General features: G+C 46.1%; 2 pseudogenes; one reads left to right on the top strand and one right to left on the bottom strand.

The window, feature by feature from the left end:
• The first annotated feature begins 2,558 nt into the window (after positions 1-2,558).
• On the top strand, positions 2,559-3,434 carry LOC136168976 (serine/threonine-protein phosphatase 2A catalytic subunit alpha isoform pseudogene; annotated as a pseudogene).
• A 6,626-nt stretch (positions 3,435-10,060) lies between these two features.
• On the bottom strand, positions 10,061-18,904 carry LOC136169284 (pregnancy-associated glycoprotein 2-like; annotated as a pseudogene).
• Positions 18,905-19,247: the final 343 nt, after the last annotated feature.

Below are 19,247 nucleotides of genomic sequence, written 5' to 3'. Positions count from 1 at the left end.
AGCCAGGTCTGACACTTGGGTAGAACATCGAGAGGCGCCCCAGTCACCAGGTGTGTATAGATAGGGCGCTATGTCTTAACCCATATTTTTGCACATTGTTTACATTCATTATTGGTTGTTCAATCTCCACAGAGTGGATTTGACAGCATCTAACAAATGACACACACATATGCCCTTTAACTCAACAATTCTACTTCTAGGGATCTGTTCCAAAGATACACTGGCAAAAGCAGAAATCACCATATGCACAAGCTATTCACTACAACACTGTTTGTAAATGCAAAAGATTACAAACACACCTGAAGTGACCATTTGAGGGGGAGTGTGGAATAAGGCACAGGGCATCCCAGCACCTGGGTAGGATGCGGGTAGAGGGAAGAGTGGGATGGGTGAGACCTTCAGGGTACCCTGAAGATTTTAGAAAATGGACCAAAAAATTGCTTATGGTTTGTTACTTTTACATACACATATGTCTATTTTCAATAATAAGGAAGGCAAGACTAAGTCAAAAACTACTAAAAATATAATTTATGGATGAGGGGCAGAGAAAGAAGTGATTTTTCTTATTTTATAGTTTGAATTTGCAACCATATATATATGTTACAGGATCAAAAAATAGATAAACACATCTGTAGAAGCTGAGAAGAAACTAAGACTAATGAGCCTAATTGTATCAAGCTGATGACATAACTGCCCAGAACAAAACATTACCTAAGTAAGTGGTTTTAAAATGCAGAATTTTGACTCTGTATTCAGAGTGGAATGTCTTCTAAGGACAAAGAGAAACAAAAACATGCCCCCACACCCAAAAGAAAACCAAAAGGAAACCAAAAACAAAAAAGCAAAGAAATTTGAGACTATATCCAACACATTATTGTTGGTGATATGGCTTCTGCTATTGTGAAAGTATTGCATTTTTGATATAGGTTAAAAAGCAAGTATGTAATTAAAGCTAATATTATTCTAAAGTAAGACAATCAGTGGATAGAGGAAAGAGGTTCAAGTATAAAACAAAAAAAACTTAAGTAAAACCTTGCAGTCTTAAAACTTCAAAGCTTAAGTTTGTAACATTTAATTATTTTCTTTTTAAAAGAATTGTGTACTTCATCACTCTGATGGTTAAAAAACCTACTAGTGATGGCAGCTTGCTTATAGTGATTATCCTGAGGTCTAACTTGTGACCTCTAAGTACCGTTTTCCACCAGAGGATCTATGGATTCTTGAGGAGATGGCTGATTTCAGGAATGGGCCAAGAGTTGTACAAGATAAGCCTGGAAATCTTGAAGGGCCAGAAAGTTGAGCCTTCAAAGACCAGTGAGGGCTGGACAAAAAGTTTAGTAATCCATATGAAGAGGCCAAAAGTGGGACAATTTTAGCATCAGATCAAATCAGCTGAAATATTAAATATATAAAAAGCCAAGAGGTCCAAATGCTAATAGATAACATCTAATTTGTCACAGTGACACATTGCTAGGGCACCAACTCACCAACATGGGCACTGAGAAGGGGAAGTAATCATCAACATTTATGCTATTTTTATTTATATGAAGCATATTTCATGTAACTACAAACAGTTAAAAGAATGATCTTTAATTGAAGAATTTTTTGCAGCATCCTAGTGAATCAATGGATCTAGGCAAAGGTCATCAATGGATGCTAAAACTGTAAGATGAAAGACTGAAGTGTTTTACAATGAATGCATGAGGTTGGCACCATCAGGACCCGCTGCATCTCAGCATCTGTCAGAGGGATGGGGGAAATTATGAGTGGTTCCATAAGAAATATATGGAAATACGTATAAAATATTCCCGTAAAACTTGTTGAACTCAAGTCTAGATCTAACTCCTAGTTTTCAGGGAATTACATAAATAAAGGAACAGAGAAGCAATCCTCTAAACTAGTGGTCCCCAGCTTTTTCGATACTAGGGACTGGTTTTCTGGAAGACAGTTTTTCTACAGATGGTGGTGGAGGGGAGTGGTTTCTGGATGATTCAAGGGTATTACATTTGTTGTGCACTTTATTTCTATTATTACATTGTGAAACACAATGAAATAATTATAGAACTCATCTTAACGCAGAGTCAGTGGGAGCCCTGAGCTTGTTTTCGTGGAAGGACAGAGTCCCAACTTGGGGTGATGGGAGAGTGATGGGGAGCAGCTGTAAATACAGATGAAGCCTCACTCACTGGCCTGCTGCTCACCTCCTGCTGAGCAACCCGGTTCTCAATAGGTCAAGGACCCCTACCGGTCCTTGGTAGTGGTGTTGCAGACCCCTGTTCTAAACCCAATACTTGTAAAATTCTGTAAGACAAACAACTCCACCTCCTCCCACCTTTTAAACAAATAAGTGGCATAGAAAGGGAGGGGGAGATTACAGAGAGCAGAGTGTCAGGCCTAGAGAGAGTGGAGGAGGGCAGCGGCCAGTGGCTGAGCACAGAGGGACGAGCCAGAGGGCCAGCGCGAGCGCCGAGCAACTGCCAGTACAGGCACAAGTCCAGTGGGAATCGGGTACCAGCGGGAGGAGCAAGGAGCAGTAGCTGGTTCAGGCAGGTGACATCATGGACTAGAAGGTATTCACCAAGGAGCTGGACCAGTGGATCGAGCAGCTGTCGGCGTCCCAGGTCAAGAGCCTCTGCAAGAAGGCTAAAGAAATCCTGACAAAAAAACCCAATGTGCAAGAAGTTTGATGTCCAGTCCCTGTCTGCGGAGGTGTGAACGGGCAATTTCATGATCTCATTGAACTGTTTAGAATTGGTGGTAAATCACCTGATACAAATTACTTGTTTGTGGGTGATTATGGTGACAGAGGGTATTATTCAGTGGAAACAGTTACTCTGCTTGTAGCTTGTGATTCCTTATCAGTGAATGTATCACCATTCTTTGAGGAAATCATGAGAGGAGGAGACAGATTACATAAGTATGTGGTTTCTATGATGAGTATTTCAGGAAATATGGAAACGCACATGTCTGGAAATATCTTGCAGATCTTTTTGACTATCTTCCTTTCACTGCCTCAGTGGCTGGGCAGATCTTCTGTCTACATGGTGGTCTGTCACCATCCATAGATACCCTGGATCACATTAGAGCTCTTGATCACCTATGAGAAGTTCCCCGCGAGGGTCCAATGTATCACTTGCTGTGGTCAGATCCAGAGGGACCATGGAGGCTGGGATATATCTCCTCAAGGAGCTAACTACACCTTTGGTTAGGATATTTCTGAGACATTTAGTCATGTCAATGGCCTCATATTGGTGTATAGAGTTCATTGGCTGGTGATGGAGGGATATAACTAGTGCTGTGACCGAAATGCAGTAACGATTTTCAGTGCTCCAAATTATTGTTATTGTTGTGATAACCTAGCTGCAATCTTGGAACTTGATGATACTCTAAAATACTCTTTCTTGCAGATTGACCCAGCCCCTCACAGAGGCTAGTCACATGTTGCTCATTGCCCTGTAATGAAATTTTAAACTTGTGCAGTACTGCCATGAACCACATATCGATCTAATGGATATAGAAGAGCGATAGTAACTCCACAAGTGTCAGAGGATAGTTCACATTCAAAAAAGTTTGTTTTCACAGGGACCAAAAAGATGTGCCATATAAAAATACAAAACCTCTTGTCTTCAACAGCCATGACCACTTTAGAGTGAACCAGTTCATTTCATGCTGAAGCGACATTGTTGGTCAAGAAACTAGTTTCTGGTGTAGCATTATTTGTAGTTTGCTTTCTCTGAGAGACTGCAGATAAAAAGAGGTAAACATTAACACTTCATGAATGCAATTTAACTTCCATTTAGCTATAGCTTTATTCAGCATGACTGTAGAAAAGAATGGTAGCAAACAATCATTGGAGCTTAGTGAACATTAAAAAAAATAAGTACCAAGGCCTCCCCTCTACTTGTGACTTTTAAAACTGTTCCGTTTATTTTAGGGATAGCCTTTAACTTAATCGTATGATTTGTCTGCCCTCAGTTTATTTTCCCTTCTCAAATCTCAGCCTCATGTTGTTCTTTGTTACTGTCAGAACCTGTTGATTTGCAGTGTTTTCTATGATCAACTTGTGGACGAAGAACTGAAAAAGTAAAATTTGAATTGTATCAATGGAAAAAACTGGTGCTATTTATTTAAAAGATACATCAATTGGTAAATTTTAGAATCTAGAATTCTAGGTAAAGTAATGAAAATCAAGGCCACTAAAAAGAAAGAAAAAGGAAGGGGTGACTTTATTTATTGAAAGCCTTAAAAGAACCAAATGAAATATATGTATGTCTATCCTCTAGATCTTGATTTGAATAAATAAACTGCTATGGGACATATTTTTAGAGGACTAGGGAAATTTGAACATGGACTGAATATCAGATGTTAACTTTATTTGGAACAAAATAATATTTGTGGTTATGTACATTTTGTGAAATGATACTGTCTTCCTTGGGCTTCCCAGCTGGCTGAGTAGTAAAGAATCTGCCTGCAATGCAGGAGACATCAGTTTGATCACTGGGTGGGAAAGTTTCCCTGGAGGAGGGCATGGCAACTCACTCCAGCTTCTTGCCTGGAGAATAATCCCATGGACAGAGGAGCCTGGCGGGCTACAGTCCATGGGGTCATAAAGAGCTGGGTACGACTAATGCAACTCAGCATGCACCTACCGGGTCTTGGTGTGGGGCCCTCATGATGGAATTCGAGCCTTTGTAAGAGCCACCTGAGAACTTCCTCTCTTTCTCTCATTCTCTCTCTCCTTCCCTCCCTCTCCCTTTCCCATCACGTGTGAGGACACAGCAAGGAGACAACTGTCTGGGCCAAGAAGGGGGTTCCCACTAGGAACACAGGTGACCAGCACCTTGATCTTGGACATGTAGCCTCAGGTCTATGACCCCCTGGGTGGACCAAAAGAGTAGTGTTGTAGTTCTGATCTCGGCGAGGCAGCAGTGAGCAGTGATATGAAGCAAGACCTTCATTCCCTGCTGAGAAATTGAACTGGGTGGCCTGGATGAGAACCAGGAATCCCAACAACCAGACCAGCAAAGGCTAGAGGCTAGAAGCTATTTTTCCTTGGATCTTTGCTCCCAGTGGAAAATGCCTTTATCAGGGAGGCAGAAACTGTAAATGAAGGTACACGGTTTCTTATTAAAGACACAGAACGAGTGGGAGAGCACACAGAGAAATGGTTTGTATAGATGAGCTAGAAGCAAGGCAGAGATGCGCCCCAGAGAGAAAGAGTGTGGGCATCCCCCAGTGAGGATGAGTGCAGTAAAGAGGCAGTTAAGTCATTTTGATAGGTCAGCTCTTCAGGGCCTTTGTCTTCCTTCAGGCCAGTTATCTGGTTTTCTTTTCCACATCTGACCTACCCTGGGACCCTCTCTGGTTGTGCACACACCCCTCAGCCAAGATGGGTCTTGAAGTGAAGGCTTCTGAAAGGAGTAAGGCTCATTACGGCCTGGTATCATCTCCGGAGACTTTTTACTCACAAGGAGCCTTGCTGAGCACTTGTAGTGTCTCCGTTGTCCCCAAAGAGAGGGGCGGTGAGATCCCTCACTCCTTTGTTCAGAGTTGTCCTTCTCCTTGTCCTTGCCATGACTATTACCTTAAGGTGTTCACAAGAGACAAACACTGGCTCTTTACCCTGTTTCCGTGGTTACTTCCATTTCAGAGGACAAACGGGTTGATTATAAATGCCTTAACTGGATCCCACCTATCTCTTGTCTCAGAAAATGCTAAGTATCTAGGCTGAAGCCCACTTCTTTGGGCCCCACGAAATGCAAACAGGAGGTCAGGTGTAAATGTCTAGCCTGGAGCCCATCTATCTCCTACAGTTTTTGATGATGAATTACAGGGCTCATGATAGCCTGCTTTTTATTTTTGTTATGTTTGAAATCTTTTTTTTTTGGTAATAAGTTTACAAAATATCCATTTTGAAGTATCTGCCTTTAGTGATACCCTGCTGGGCCCAGAAAAGCAGACTCCACCAAGCCCCCACTGGCTAACTGGTTGGAGACCCATCTGCTCATAATTCTAGCTCTTCTCTGATCACCTGATCATCTGATCATCTGATCATCTGATCATCTGATCACCTGACCACACTCTTGACAACCCCCATCCCCACAGTCAATTTAAAAATAAACCATGTCCAACTTAAAAATAAGAAACTGGGACTTTCCTAGCCATCTAATATTTAAGACTCTGCACTTTCATTGCTGGGGACACGGGTTTAATCTTTGGATGGGGAACCAAGATACTGTATGCCACATGGTAGGCCCCAAACAGAAATCCCTCTGTCCATTACAAGATGCTGGGGCTCTGATTGCAGACTTCTGGGGATGCAGATTGAAGATGGAGGCTTCACCATCTGCAGAGTCACTCATTGCCTTGGAGGTGGGAGGGCGTGTGATAATTCATGTACTAACTATTGTGAGGGCTTCCCTGATAGCTCAGTTGGTAAAGAATAAGCCTGCAATGCAGGGGAACCTGATTTGATTCCTGGGTCAGGAAGATCCACTGGAGAAAGGATAGGCCACCCACTCCAGTATTCTTGGGCTTCCCTGATGGCTCAGCTGGTAAAGAATCCACCTGTAATGCGGGAGACCTGGGTTCAATCCCTGGGTTGGGAAGATCCCCTGGAGAAGGGAAAGGCTACCCACTCCAGTATTCTGGCCTGGAGAATTCTGTGGACTGTATAGTCCATGGGGGTGACAAAGAACCTGACTATTGTGAAAGAAAATTGTTGCCCACCGTATCAGTAAACAAATGATGTTATAGCCATCCAGTCATCACATTGCAACCTCCCCCAGTGGTCAGCATGGAAGGAATTTAGGATGGCAAAAGGATGACCTCCATCAAGCCTTTAGCTACTGAAGCCATCTCCCACACCAGCTGTGTATCTAGAGGGGACTCAGGATGAGAAGAATGTGGATAATTGCCCTATATAGCAAAGGAAAGATTACAATGAGCCCAGGATCATACATTTTTCCATATATTGAAAAAAAGGTTTAATTCCTTAACTTCAGATAATTGACATCCTTTGAAGAACAGTAATCTTTTGATGTTCTAACTACCTGGTTTTTATTAAAAACTCCTGTATATCCTGGCTCCTTCCTCTTTCTTTTCAGAGTAGTCCCTTTGGGCTACCTGAGAGGCTGCCCCAGGACTTGAAGTCCTCAGAAAGTTTGCCCAATCAAAGAGAAGCATCAGTTTTTAGATGGTGTATTTTTTTTCAGTTGACACTGTCAAAGCATTTGCCAGGAATGAGCTATGTCACTGCTCCCTACATTATGTTGGTATAAGTAAGTCGTAGGACTACAGGAATTTTGAGGGAGTATGGAAGTATAAGCCAGCATGAGTTTAGGATGAAGACTTGAAAACTTGGACAACAGTACCAATGGTACACAGGACAGTGTCGAGAAGGGGAAGCAACACCAGGTCCCAGGGTGGAGTGGAGGGGCTTGTAGTTCAAGCTCATGTTCAGGGGTGTTGGGTGTATCCTGTGAGTAGTGGGTATCTTGAATAGGTGAATGTGAGAAGTGGGGAGAACAAAGGAATGTGATCCTAAAGCAGAAGGATACAAGAGATTAAAGATGTAAAGAGGCGGGAAGTACATTAAGAGAACCCAGAAGCTGTAGAGCGGGGCCAGAGAAGATCCTCTGGACACTTGAGTGAAGGTCATGGGCCTTAGCTTCTGATCCTTATTTCAGAAGTGGGAGAGTGGGCCGAAGTTTTGGAGGGTTGTTTACACTGGAAAATCAAGACGCTGGTAAGGGCATAAGAACCAACCTCAAACCTCTAAAAGTTTTCCACAATAAAAGGACTGCATTTACTCTATGGTGAATTTTCAGAGTAGAATGAGGACAACAGTTAAATGAGAAGAAGGCAGATTTCACTTTAATTTGATAACAACTTCTATCATTAAATTACCATTGTTTTTTGAACCGTTCCCAAGCACCTTGCACAGACTGGGCTATGTGTGTGATATTCAAAAATGTCCATTTCCTTCCTCTTCTCAAAGCCTAGGGAAGAAGGAATGAAAAGTAAATATCTGGGTTAGGAGGGGGTGGGAGACAGAGCTTTGTGATATTCTACAACTACACTGAAGAAGTCTCCCAGCTCCAGTCCTTGCTTGGGTTTCAAAGGCAAACTTAAATGAATTTGGAAGGGGAGAAATGCAAAGAGATGGTTGCTGGGATGGAAACTAGGAGGATGTTCTTTCTAAGGAAAGAGGGGTGGTCTACGCTGAGGCAGGTTCTTCTCCTGTCATGTCTGCAGGAATGGGCAGAACTTCTGACAGGAAGTTGGTGGGTATGATAGTCTGATTGCTGAGCACATGGCCTTCTGAGGAGCTGGTGGTGTGATCCCCTTGCTCTACCTGGGCCTTGGGAGTGGTACCTCCATGACCGCCCAAAGACAGAGAGCACTGGTATGTCACCATATGGCTGGGGGAGCTGGGATATGATGGGGACCCACAGTGTCTGCACAAACACTACCTCCTTCATTCTCCCTTTGGTACCACAAGAAATCTCCAAGGATTCTATGGAGGAGGGAGAAGAGCGGGGTGTGTTCTGGCCTGAAGAGTGAGAAGATGGAACCTGAGTTATAGATAAAGGTATATGACATCCTTAAAAAGCAAGGGAATTCCAAAAAAATCTGCTTCTGCATCATTGACTATGCTAAAGCCTTTGTGGATTAGAACAAATTGTGGAAAATTCTTAAACAGATGGGGATACCAGACCACCTGACCTGCCTCCTGATAAATCTGTATGCAGATCAATAAGCAGCATTTAGAACTGACTGGTTCAAAACTGGGAAAGGAGTATGACAAGGCTGTCTATCGTCACTCTGCTTATTTAATTTATATACAAAGTGTACATCATGTGAAATGCTGGGTTGGATGACACTCAAGCTAGAATTGAGATTGCTGGGAGAAATATCAACTACCTCAGATATGGAGATGATACCACACTAATGGCAGAAAGTGAAGAGGAACTGGAGAAACTCTTGGGTGAAAGGGAAGAGTGAAAAAACTGGCTTAAAACTCAACATTCAAAAAACTAAGAACATGGCATCTGATCCCATCACTTTATGGCAAATAGATGGGAGAAAAATGGAAACAGTGACAGGTTTCATTTTCTTGTGCTCCGAAATCACCACAGACGCTGACTGTAGCCACAGAATTAAGAGATGCTTGCCCCTTGGAAGAATAACTATGATAAACCTAGATATGATATGATAAACCTATTAAAAAGCAGAGACATCACTTTACTGACAAAGATCCATATAGTCAGAGTTATTTTTCCAGTAGTCATGTAAGGATGTGAGAGTTGGACCATAAGAAGGCTGAGTGCTGAAGAACTGATGCTTTCAAACAGTGGTGCTGGAAAAAACTCTTGAGAGTCCCTTGGACAGCAAGGCAATCAAACCAAAAAATCCTAAGGAAATCATCCCTGAATATTCATTGAAAGGACTGATGTTGAAGCTGAAGCTCCAATACTTTGGCCACCTGATGGGAAGAATTGACTTAATAGAAAAGATCCTGATGCTGGGAAAGACTGAAGGCAGGAGGAGAAGGGAATGACAGAGAATGAGATGGTTGGATGGCATCATCAACTCGATGGACATGAGTTTGAGCAAACTCCAGGAGATAGTGAAGGACAGGGGAGCCTGGCATGCTGCAGTTCATAGGATTACAAAGAGTGGGACATGACTTCATGACTGAACAGCAACAACAATAGTCACTGAGATCTTGGGATCTGCTCTGTTTCCTGCATCCCGAATCCTCAGTGTCCTTTCAATAAGTCTCTCCTTTTCAAGAAGGTAGTTAGAGTTGGGATCTTCTCACTTGTGGTTCAGACTTGATTTTCCATCCTCCCCAATTATGATGTACCTCCTCTACTCAAAGAGAGGCAGCCATTCATATTAGCATCATTGAGATGGAAATCCTTTATTATTTACTGAAACTAGGGCATGCAGAGCTTCAAACACAGTTCCTCAGCATCCCTGGGTGGGAGTGCCCTACGTCTGAGTGAGTGTGTGTTTGGAGTGGGCCTGATTGATTACTGTAGCAGCCCAGCATTTACGCTGCAGGGACCAAGCCAAGTCTGTAGTTTCCCAGATCGTATGCAGAAAAATACAGGCTCAGGAAGACATCACCCAAGATCCAGGTCTTTGACGGTCTCAAGCCCTCTGTGCTCCTTTGAAACCTGTTAATGCAGAGGTTCTCAGCAACCTGGGGGAGACAGAAATACACACCAGTCAGCCTGAGCCCTTACCTGTCACCTCCCTCAATACCCAGAGCCAGAAGTTTCTTGCTTTCATTTCCTTCCTTTGTTGAGAATCAAGTGGGTCACTCTGCAGCTCTCAACAGGTGTGGAGATGGGGGTCCATCCAAGAAGAGAGGGGCCAAGCAGCGTGGTTTTCATGAGGAAGGGAACAGGACCAGGGGAGGATTGGGAGTTTGGATTATCAGATACAAACTGAGGATGGATAAACAACTAAGTATTACTGTGTAGCACAGGGAACTACATCGAACATCCCATAATAAATGATAATAGAAAAGAATATAAAAAAGAATTATATATTTTGTAACTGAGTGAATTTTCTCTACAGTAGAAATCAATGTAACTTTGCAAATCAACTATACTTCCATAAAAACTTGTTAAAAAAAGACAAAAAAGTCCAGTACTTCCACTCACAATCTGCTGCCAGTTTCCTCCCTGCCTCTGCTCCTTATCTTCTCTGAAGAGAATGCCTTTGCTTTTCCCTCTTCTACCACTTCTTCTTTTTTATTTTTATTTTTATTGCAGTATAGCCAATTAGCAATATTGCGATAGTTTCAGGCGGACCGCAAAGGGAATCAGCCATACACATACAGATATCCATTCTCCTCCAAACTCCCCTCCCATCCAGGCTGCCACATAACACGGAGCAGAGTTCCCTGGGCTACACAGTAAGTCATTGTTGGTTATCCATTTTAAATAGCAGTGCACACAGCTCATTCTTTATACCATGCTCAGCCCCGCTAGGAAGCCTTTCGGGACCCACACCCACACTCCCTGGCCACCAGGCTGGGCTGGCTACTTACTGTCCCACTCCCTGGGTACAGCCCTCATCAACCCTAATCTGACCCTGGTACCTCTTTGCACAGCCCCTGGGAGGGTCATTTGCATGGAATCCAGTGCAAACTTCCCCCACATCTCCATGAAACTGAGAGTTAGATTTCCTGAAATGCCTTCTCATCCTCAAAGCCTTCTTTGAGCCCATCAGCCTGCTCTGAACTCCCACAGGGAGCTGACGTGAAGCCTCCACCCTGTGCGGGGGCTGAGCAGTCACTGTGCACCCTTTATTCACCTTCGCATCCAACCTCCCCACAGAGGGGTGGGATACCCCAACTCACAGAGGGGGCCACTGGGGCTTATTAGCAAGGCGAATTTGCAGTGGAGGTCTGGGGGTAACCATGTGATTTATCATTCGAACCCGGACACTTTCTAGATGGGAAGGGAGGCTGTTAATTATTATGGTGGGACAGTACAGGGGGACTGTCCCCATCCATCCCCGCCCGCCGCCGTCACATGGCCTATTTCAGGGCTTGCTAGAGCTAACGTTCCATGTTCCCGCATCTGAGGGTTCTGGTTAAACTGAAGGTCTCTGAGCGCAGAGGCCCTTAGCGTCCCCCTCTCCTTGTGCCCCGCGCCAGGCAGGGACAGGGTGGGGTCTCCACATACATTTCTGGAGGAGCGATGTCCCAGAGTTTTCTTTACTCTCACGTGGTTGGTTTCCTGGGAGGCGCAGGCCCGGCCACAGGCGCTCAGCAGCGTCTGCAATGGTGTGACTTGGCCTGCAGAGGGCGCCCTCTTCTCAGCAGCAGCCCAGGGGTTTCCGCAAGTTCCTATTTGAGAACCAGCCTCCAGGATTGGCCCCTCGCCTTCAGGATGTAAGCTTGAGCGGGCACAGGGAAGTCTTTGCCATTGACCGTGAAGATGAGAGGAGGCAAGGTACTGATTTTGTTACATGGAACCGAGAACTGTTAGAGAAAGCGGAGCGAGGTTGGCCTCAGCTGATCCCTGGGGTGTGCGGAGACCGAGAGGGACCCTGTGGCATGACTCTTCACCTGGCCATCCTGGATGTTCCTGGGGTTGATGAACCTCTGGATGCTAGCGACCAGGCTACTCGAGCCAATCAGCAACAATGTCCCGGTGTCCAGAATGGCCTGACATCCTCCAGAACAACCCATAATCGTCCCGTTCATGGAGATGCTGGGAGACAGTGGGATGAAGTGGGCACCGTGATCATCTGAAATCTCTCCCTTGGCTGTCCTCTCCCTGTCTCCTGAACAGTTCTTCGGCTCCTTCCCTGACAGTTTTCCTTTGCTCTGGTCGTGATACTTTCTTTGACTTCCTTGCAATTCTTGATGCGCTGGGCTCTTTCATAACTCAGGGCCTTGCCCCCTGCTGTTGACCTTCCTATAAGAACCCTATCCCCTTGGTCGAGCTAATTTGTCCTCATCTTCCAGGTTCTAGCGTGTCACTTTGTCAGGGAGGTCTTCCCACCAGACTAGATCAGGCTGTTGTCTTGGTCAGTCTCTGTAGACTCTTCCCCATGTCTAGCATGTACCAAGGTGGTAATTCTCTATGTGTGTGATTTGTTTCATGCACGACTGCTTTACTAGATGAGAGGGCAAGTTTTACCTGCACACAGAAGATTCATGATGTATTTTTTTAATGAATTATGAAATGAATGAGGAACACCCCAAAACCTGTATCTGGGGTCTGACCATAATAGGTCCACCCACACAGTGAAGATGGAGGTTCCCTGGGGCAGCAGATGCTCAGAGTGGCGGTGGGGGAGACCAGGCTGCCCCCGGAGAGGGTGTCTCCCAGCACCGCCCCCTCACCCGGCTCAGATACTGAGGCCCCCAGCACAGGGTGCCCATGCTAGCTCACGGGGCTCCGAAGGAAACGTAAGCTTTGTCTTAGGACATCACACAGAATCCCATCAATTATTGCCTCTAGTTCTCATGCCAAGCCTGGATCCCAGCTTCCTGATTCTGTCACAGTCTCTGCCCCACTGTCTAAGTGGTTTAGGGCATGTCTATTTATGGCTAGGTGGGGTATCTTTTTTTATGAGTTGCTTTCAGCTCTCAAGACTGCAGTCAACCTCTCTCCACTGCTGTGTAGCTTCTCCCTGAGGAGACCAGCTTTCTTGGTTTATCCCAGACTTGCTGTCTTTTTTAAAGTGACAGTTCTGTGTACAGGTCTTTGGAAGCCCTGACCATTTGGATAGCTTACTTAACACAACACTGTTCAGGCTGGATGAAACTCTCCCTGATCTTCTCATCAGTGTTGAGTTCCTTAAGCCATGCTCCACCCCCCCACCCCCAGCACAGCAGCCGCCACCCTCCCCAGCCTTCACAAGCCGCTCTGGGCCCTTCCTGACCCTGGTCGGTCGGGACCTGGTCAGAAGGCCCGACATGATCTTAAACCCATGGGTGGGCTCTGTGCCTGTTTGTGTTTGTCTGTGTGTGTGTCTCTGCATGTCTGTGGGCATGCGTGTGTCTGTGTGTATCTGTGTGCCTCTGTGTGTTTATATGTGTGCCTATGTGTGTATTCATATGTGTTTTTTGTGTGTTTTCAGGTGCACCGCATGTCTGTGTGTGACTGTGTGTCTGTGCGTGCACTTGTGTGTGTCTGCATGTGTCCGTGAGAACAGGTGGGAGCATTACGTGCGGTGATCCTCAGAGGGAGAGGCTTACCGCTCCATGGCGATCTGCCAGAAGCCGGCTTGGGACACTGGTACCCAGCTGAGCTCTCCTTTGTAGTAGGTGTGGTCCACCCCGCCAAACATCACTGCGCTGTCATCCTCCTTCTCCCTGATGAGGGAAGGAAAGAGGGGCCCCATTGGAGGAGAGTGACACCAGATTCTGTCTGGTAGTAGCGCCCATCAGAGGCACTATGGTCCCCATTTTACAGATGTGGAAACTGAGGCTCAGAGGGCTTGAGTACCTGATTCAGGTCAGTCACCATCTGATGAGTGCCACAGAAGAGGTTGAAAGCTGGGCAGCCAGGCTGGGCTTTAACCACCCAGCCTTCTGAGGAGGGTCTGGCCCCTGCCAGTGACCTGCGTTCTTAGAAACATCCTCAGAGAAACCATGCTGGAGTGGTCTAGCATCCTCCCTTGTCTAGCCTGTCTTTTTTTTTTTTTTTTAAGAAAAACCAAGGCTCCAGGGCAGTAAGGGCATGGGTTCAGACTCACCCAAGTTTGGCTTCACCTGCTTGGGACCAGCGCTTTCCGTGGGGTCCCACACTCAGCAGGGCCTACACCTCTGCTCTCCCTGTCTGGAAATTCCTAATACATTTTGAACAAGGGGGTCCCATGGTTTTATTTTGCACTGGCTCCAGCATATTGTGTAGCTGGTCATGGGCTCCCAGTGAAATGTTAGTGAGGAAGGAAATATTCCTGCCATCCTCCTCCTTCCTTCCATATCAAATCCATCAGCAAATACTGTTGCCTTCTCCTTCATTCTGTTTGCTGACATCTTCCATTGCGCTCCCTATTTCCTCCGCTAGACCTAACTGCTCCCCTTGAGTCCATGAGCATAGTTGTGTTCCCCCAAAAATTTATTGGCAAAAGCAGTAATGGGGCCAGGTGGGTCCCTGGGTTAGCAGTTCTCATAGGCTAGATTGGGCTTTAACCACCCAGCCTTCTGAGGAGGCTTCAAGAAACTTCTGGATGGGGTAGTCTATAATTTTTCATGCAGCTGCAAGCCAAGCATCTTACAGCTAATTTGGAGAGAGGCCTTGTCCAGCTCAGACTTACCTGCTGAAGTAGAAGGCAAAGACTGGTTGGCAAGTGACTCCTCATTTCTTCAGGTTGTCAAAGACAGCAATGACCCCTCCGATGGTAAAGTTAGAGTAGCCCAAGCCCAGGATGCCATCATAAGGTGTATGTTCCATGAGTGCGTTGTACTGCTTCCGGCTCAGACCAAAGCTCTGGTTTACCGCTACAAAGACTCCGATCTGCGGGAGAGGACATGGTACCCACGGAAAGGTTTGGGAACTGGGTCTGGGTCTGGGCTGGGGTACAGATGCCATTAGCAGTGCAGAGAAGAACTGCCATGTATGGACTTCAGACGGTTGGACCAAGCTGGGACAGGAATTTGGGTTCCATTTGTATGGGGCTGTGGATTTTAAAACACCTGCTCCTCTGAAAAACATCATCTGAGTCAGTCAAATTGGCCTCATGCCTTCTGTCCAGGTGGGGCAAGCGAGACTCAGGACAGGACCCAATGGTGCCCCCTTGTGGACAAAGTGAGTAGACAGCAGGGTGTGCTTAGTGTCCCGTGAACGGTAGCCCACCAGGCTCCTCTGTCCATGGGACTTTCTAGGCAAGAATACTGGAACGGGTTGCCGTTTCCTTCTCCAAGAGAGCAGTGTAGTCTCATCTTTGGCGTCACTATGATCTGGTGACAGAAATGGACTGAATTCATTGTAACGTATTGTGGATTCAGCGTCTGCCCAGAAAGACAGAAGCCCATTATACAAGGTCTCTGGCAGGGTTCTGATGAAAATTGTGTTTCAGAGATGGTCTTTTGGAAGTGTGTGTGCCTGTGAGAGAGAAAAAGTGAGAGAGGAGGGAGGGAGAGAGAGACAAAACATCAGTCACTTTGGGGGAGGCTGGCCATAGTTTTGATTAGACTCTCAGTGGCCCCCTAGAGTGAACACTCATTTATCAGGCCCCTCCCACATGTGTGGCACCCTGCTTTTCCTGCCTGGATGCCCCTAAGGGCCCCAGATCAGTTTTATCCTTTTCCCACACACACACACCTGCCTGAGTCCTGACGGGCCAGCCCAGCTCCACTGCTTACCGGATGTGTGACCTTGGCAAGGCCCTCGCTCTGTGCTTCAGTTCCCTTACCTGTATCATGGAGCTAATCACAGCACCTGCTGTGTGGGGATGTTGCCGGATTAAACAAGTTATTACCGTGAAGTGCCCAGTAGTGTCTGAGAATAAAAGTGGCTGCTTTTATCTCCCTTCTCTCCGCTCTCAGCAAAATGAAACTTGAATGCTCACAGGCAAGTCCACAGCCCCAGGCCACTCTCTGGGTTGGCCATTCTGGGAGTTTGTGTTCCGCAGGGGCTCTGTTTCCCCAGGGACAGTGTCCTGAGGGGCAGATGGCCAGACTCTAGGGGCCTTTTGGGAGGAAGGGCCCTGCCAACTGGTCCGGCATCTGTTTTGTAAGCAGTGGTCACTCTGAAGGGCAGCCCTGACTCAACTCCTTATTTTCCATGTTACCTGAATGGTGTCAAAGCCAAGAACTCCCTCCATCCACCAAGATCTGTGGATGAATTTGAATTGCTGGTTTGAGGGGCGGAAAGTGGTGGATACTTTAGGGTTGAAGCGAATTTGTCTAGCTGGAGACAAAATAGATGAGTGAGCTTCAGGTGCCAAGGATGGAGAAGAAGGGGAGGGGGATGACAAAAATGGGTGGGAGGGCAGATATACTCACAGCAGGAGGGACTTTGACAATAAATGGAGGACACCCAGAAGGCCGATGAGCTGGTGTCAAACATGAACCGGAACTCTTGACTGGGCATTCCAATGGGGATGTTGCTGAACTACCGGGGTCAGGGGCTTGTGGTTAGGGCAGAACTGGCTGGCTGGCCACCCCTGATTCCTGGAGTACTGCCTCCTGCTGGGTTTCCCATAGCTTCTAAAATCAATTTTCAACCCTGCATCTCACAGCCTCTGCTCAGACTGGGGCCTTCATCTGAGAAGCTCTCCAGTCTCCTCTTCATACCCAGCATGAACACCGCCTTGCTCAGGAGGCCCTTTGTCCAGGTCACTCTGGGCCAGTTTCTCTAAACCAAGACCATATCCTATTAACACCATGCAGGTGGCCCTTTCATTTGACATCTATTTACTCTTTGCCTATCTCTCAGGGTGGCCTGTGCATTCTGGAAGAAGATAGGAGACGTTTTTCTAATCAAGAACAATGACTATATTGCTAGACTTCTATGGTGTCATATGCCATGTGTGTACAAAGGTGCTCCAGTTGTGTCTGACTCTTTGCAACCCCATGGACTGTAGCCTGCCAGGCTCCTCTCTCCATGGATTCTCCAGGCAAGAATACTGGAGTGGGTTGCCATTCCCTTCTTCAGGGGCTCTTCCTGACCCAGAGATGGAACCTGCATCTCTTTTATCTCTTGCACTGACAGGCGGGTTCTTTACTACTAGCGCCGGGGCTCAGTATCCTTTTACTGTTGTCATTCTTGAATCTGGAGGCCAAACTTCCCCTGCCTACACTTTCACACTTGATTTACAGTTGAATTTACATTTTGATCATGCATGGTTCACCCTTCACATGAAACTCAATGACACAGTGGGTTCAAAAAGAACAATCTCTCTCAAACTCATGCCCCAACTTTGGCACAGAAATGGATGTTAACCCCCACCTGGTCATTGTTGGGCCCGGTGACCACAGACCAAGAGTTGAGGATGGGAATGCCTTCTCCTCTGGGAATGGGGCCCCTGTTTCCACAGTGTTTCTGCCTCCTGCAGGAGCCCCAGCCCCAACATCCCACCTGCCACGTCCAGATGAGCCCCAGTGCTAGGCCAGAGCACCAGGGGGCGCTGTGGAGTGCCATTCTCAGAACACACTCACATGCAGGGGGTTCCTCTGTAGATAAGAGAAATCTGGATCAAGACTAGACTTCTGGGACAGTCTCCTGTAAGCGTGTTCCCTCTGGAAATTTTTCAACAAGTGTTTTTTCTGGAAGTTTCTTTGCATGGTCTTCGTCTTCGTTAGAGGGATTCTTTCACCGAGCATGGCAAAAAGGGAACAAAGAAGCGGCAGCAGTCAGCTGTCCGTGTGAGTGTGACTGTCATACTTGGCTTTGTGACGGCACCGTGTGCTTTCCAGGCATTTTTATGACCATTTGGAGCCTCAGTTTCCCCAACGGTTAAAAAGGTGCAATTTAATAATCCCCACACTCCCACATAGAATGTTTGGTTCTTAAGTGAAATGATGGATATAATGTACCTGATATAAAAACACAGGAAGTCTCAACAATGACAGCCATTACCATTGCTGTTACCATCTCACTGTATTTTTCTCAAAGAAGCTCAGGGAGGGAGGTAGAAGAAGGATTCTCATCCCCTTTTTACAAGGGAGCAATTTGGAAGGCAGCTATGCTAACCACTATACCACCAATGCACAAGGGAGCAATTTGAAATGCGGGGAGTTTGTGACCTGGCTGTGGTCACGCTGCTTGTTAGAGGTAAAACAGCCTAAAGGTAGCTCTCCTGATCTTCCTCTGGGACTCAAGCAGAAGAGAGGAGTGAGAGAGGAAGCCAAGAGATGGGGAATAAATTAGGGAAATTACGGTGCTAGAGAAGCAAGGAGGAATCAGAATAGGAAAAAAAAAAAAAAATCAGAGTATTCCACACATAGAGACATCCAAAGAATTGGAGAGATAGAAGATCAGACACACAGATAAGACATGTACACACAGAACTGGAGCAACAGAGGAGAGAAGACTTAGAAGCAAATGCAAGAGAAATGGTATTCCACAGGACCACACCTACAGTTGCACAGGTTGTGCACTGAACAATTCCAAGGAGTGCCATTTTCACATAGGTCACCATGTGACTGCACCCCCTGAGTTGTGCAATCCTGCAGGCCGACCCCAAGACCCTTGGGCCCCTGGTGCCAGTGGCAAGATTCTCACCAATAAGTGACAGTAGAACTTTTAGGACTTTCAGGGAATGATTATATTCCCTTCTCACCCTAACTGGATGGAAGAATAAAAGGACAAGAAGAAAAACATCCCAGAAAGAGAGATGATGCCACTTATAGTCCACATACTTACATCATTATGCACTCTGAGAAGGCCACCAGCCTGAGGAGCCCAAGCCATCTCATGCTTCCTTCCTGGCTCCAAGTAATCAGGGAAGATCAAGTTCTGAGCATGCAGCAGTGACCAGGAAATCCTCATTATATATGCTCTGACATGCCCTAATTTTCCCCTTCAGGCCAATAATGGATCTGATAAGAAATACTTAACTCTCGATAAAACTTTTTCTTCCATCAGTGTCCATGTGATATGAACTTGGAAAGTTCTCAGAATACAGTTTTTCTACTGTAATCTCTTCCTTGTGGCTTGGCTGAAAAACCAAACGGAACTAACTAGGGAGACTCTTGTCAACTTGGAGACAAAACACTGCTGTGGAATGCTGTGCATTCTCAGTCAGAAGTCCTGATATTT

This window comes from Muntiacus reevesi, chromosome 5, assembly GCF_963930625.1.
Source record: "Muntiacus reevesi chromosome 5, mMunRee1.1, whole genome shotgun sequence".
Classification (NCBI taxonomy): Eukaryota; Metazoa; Chordata; class Mammalia; order Artiodactyla; family Cervidae; genus Muntiacus; species Muntiacus reevesi.
The sequence above is the reverse complement of the archived record's forward strand: the minus strand, read 5'-3'. Positions and strand labels throughout refer to the sequence as shown.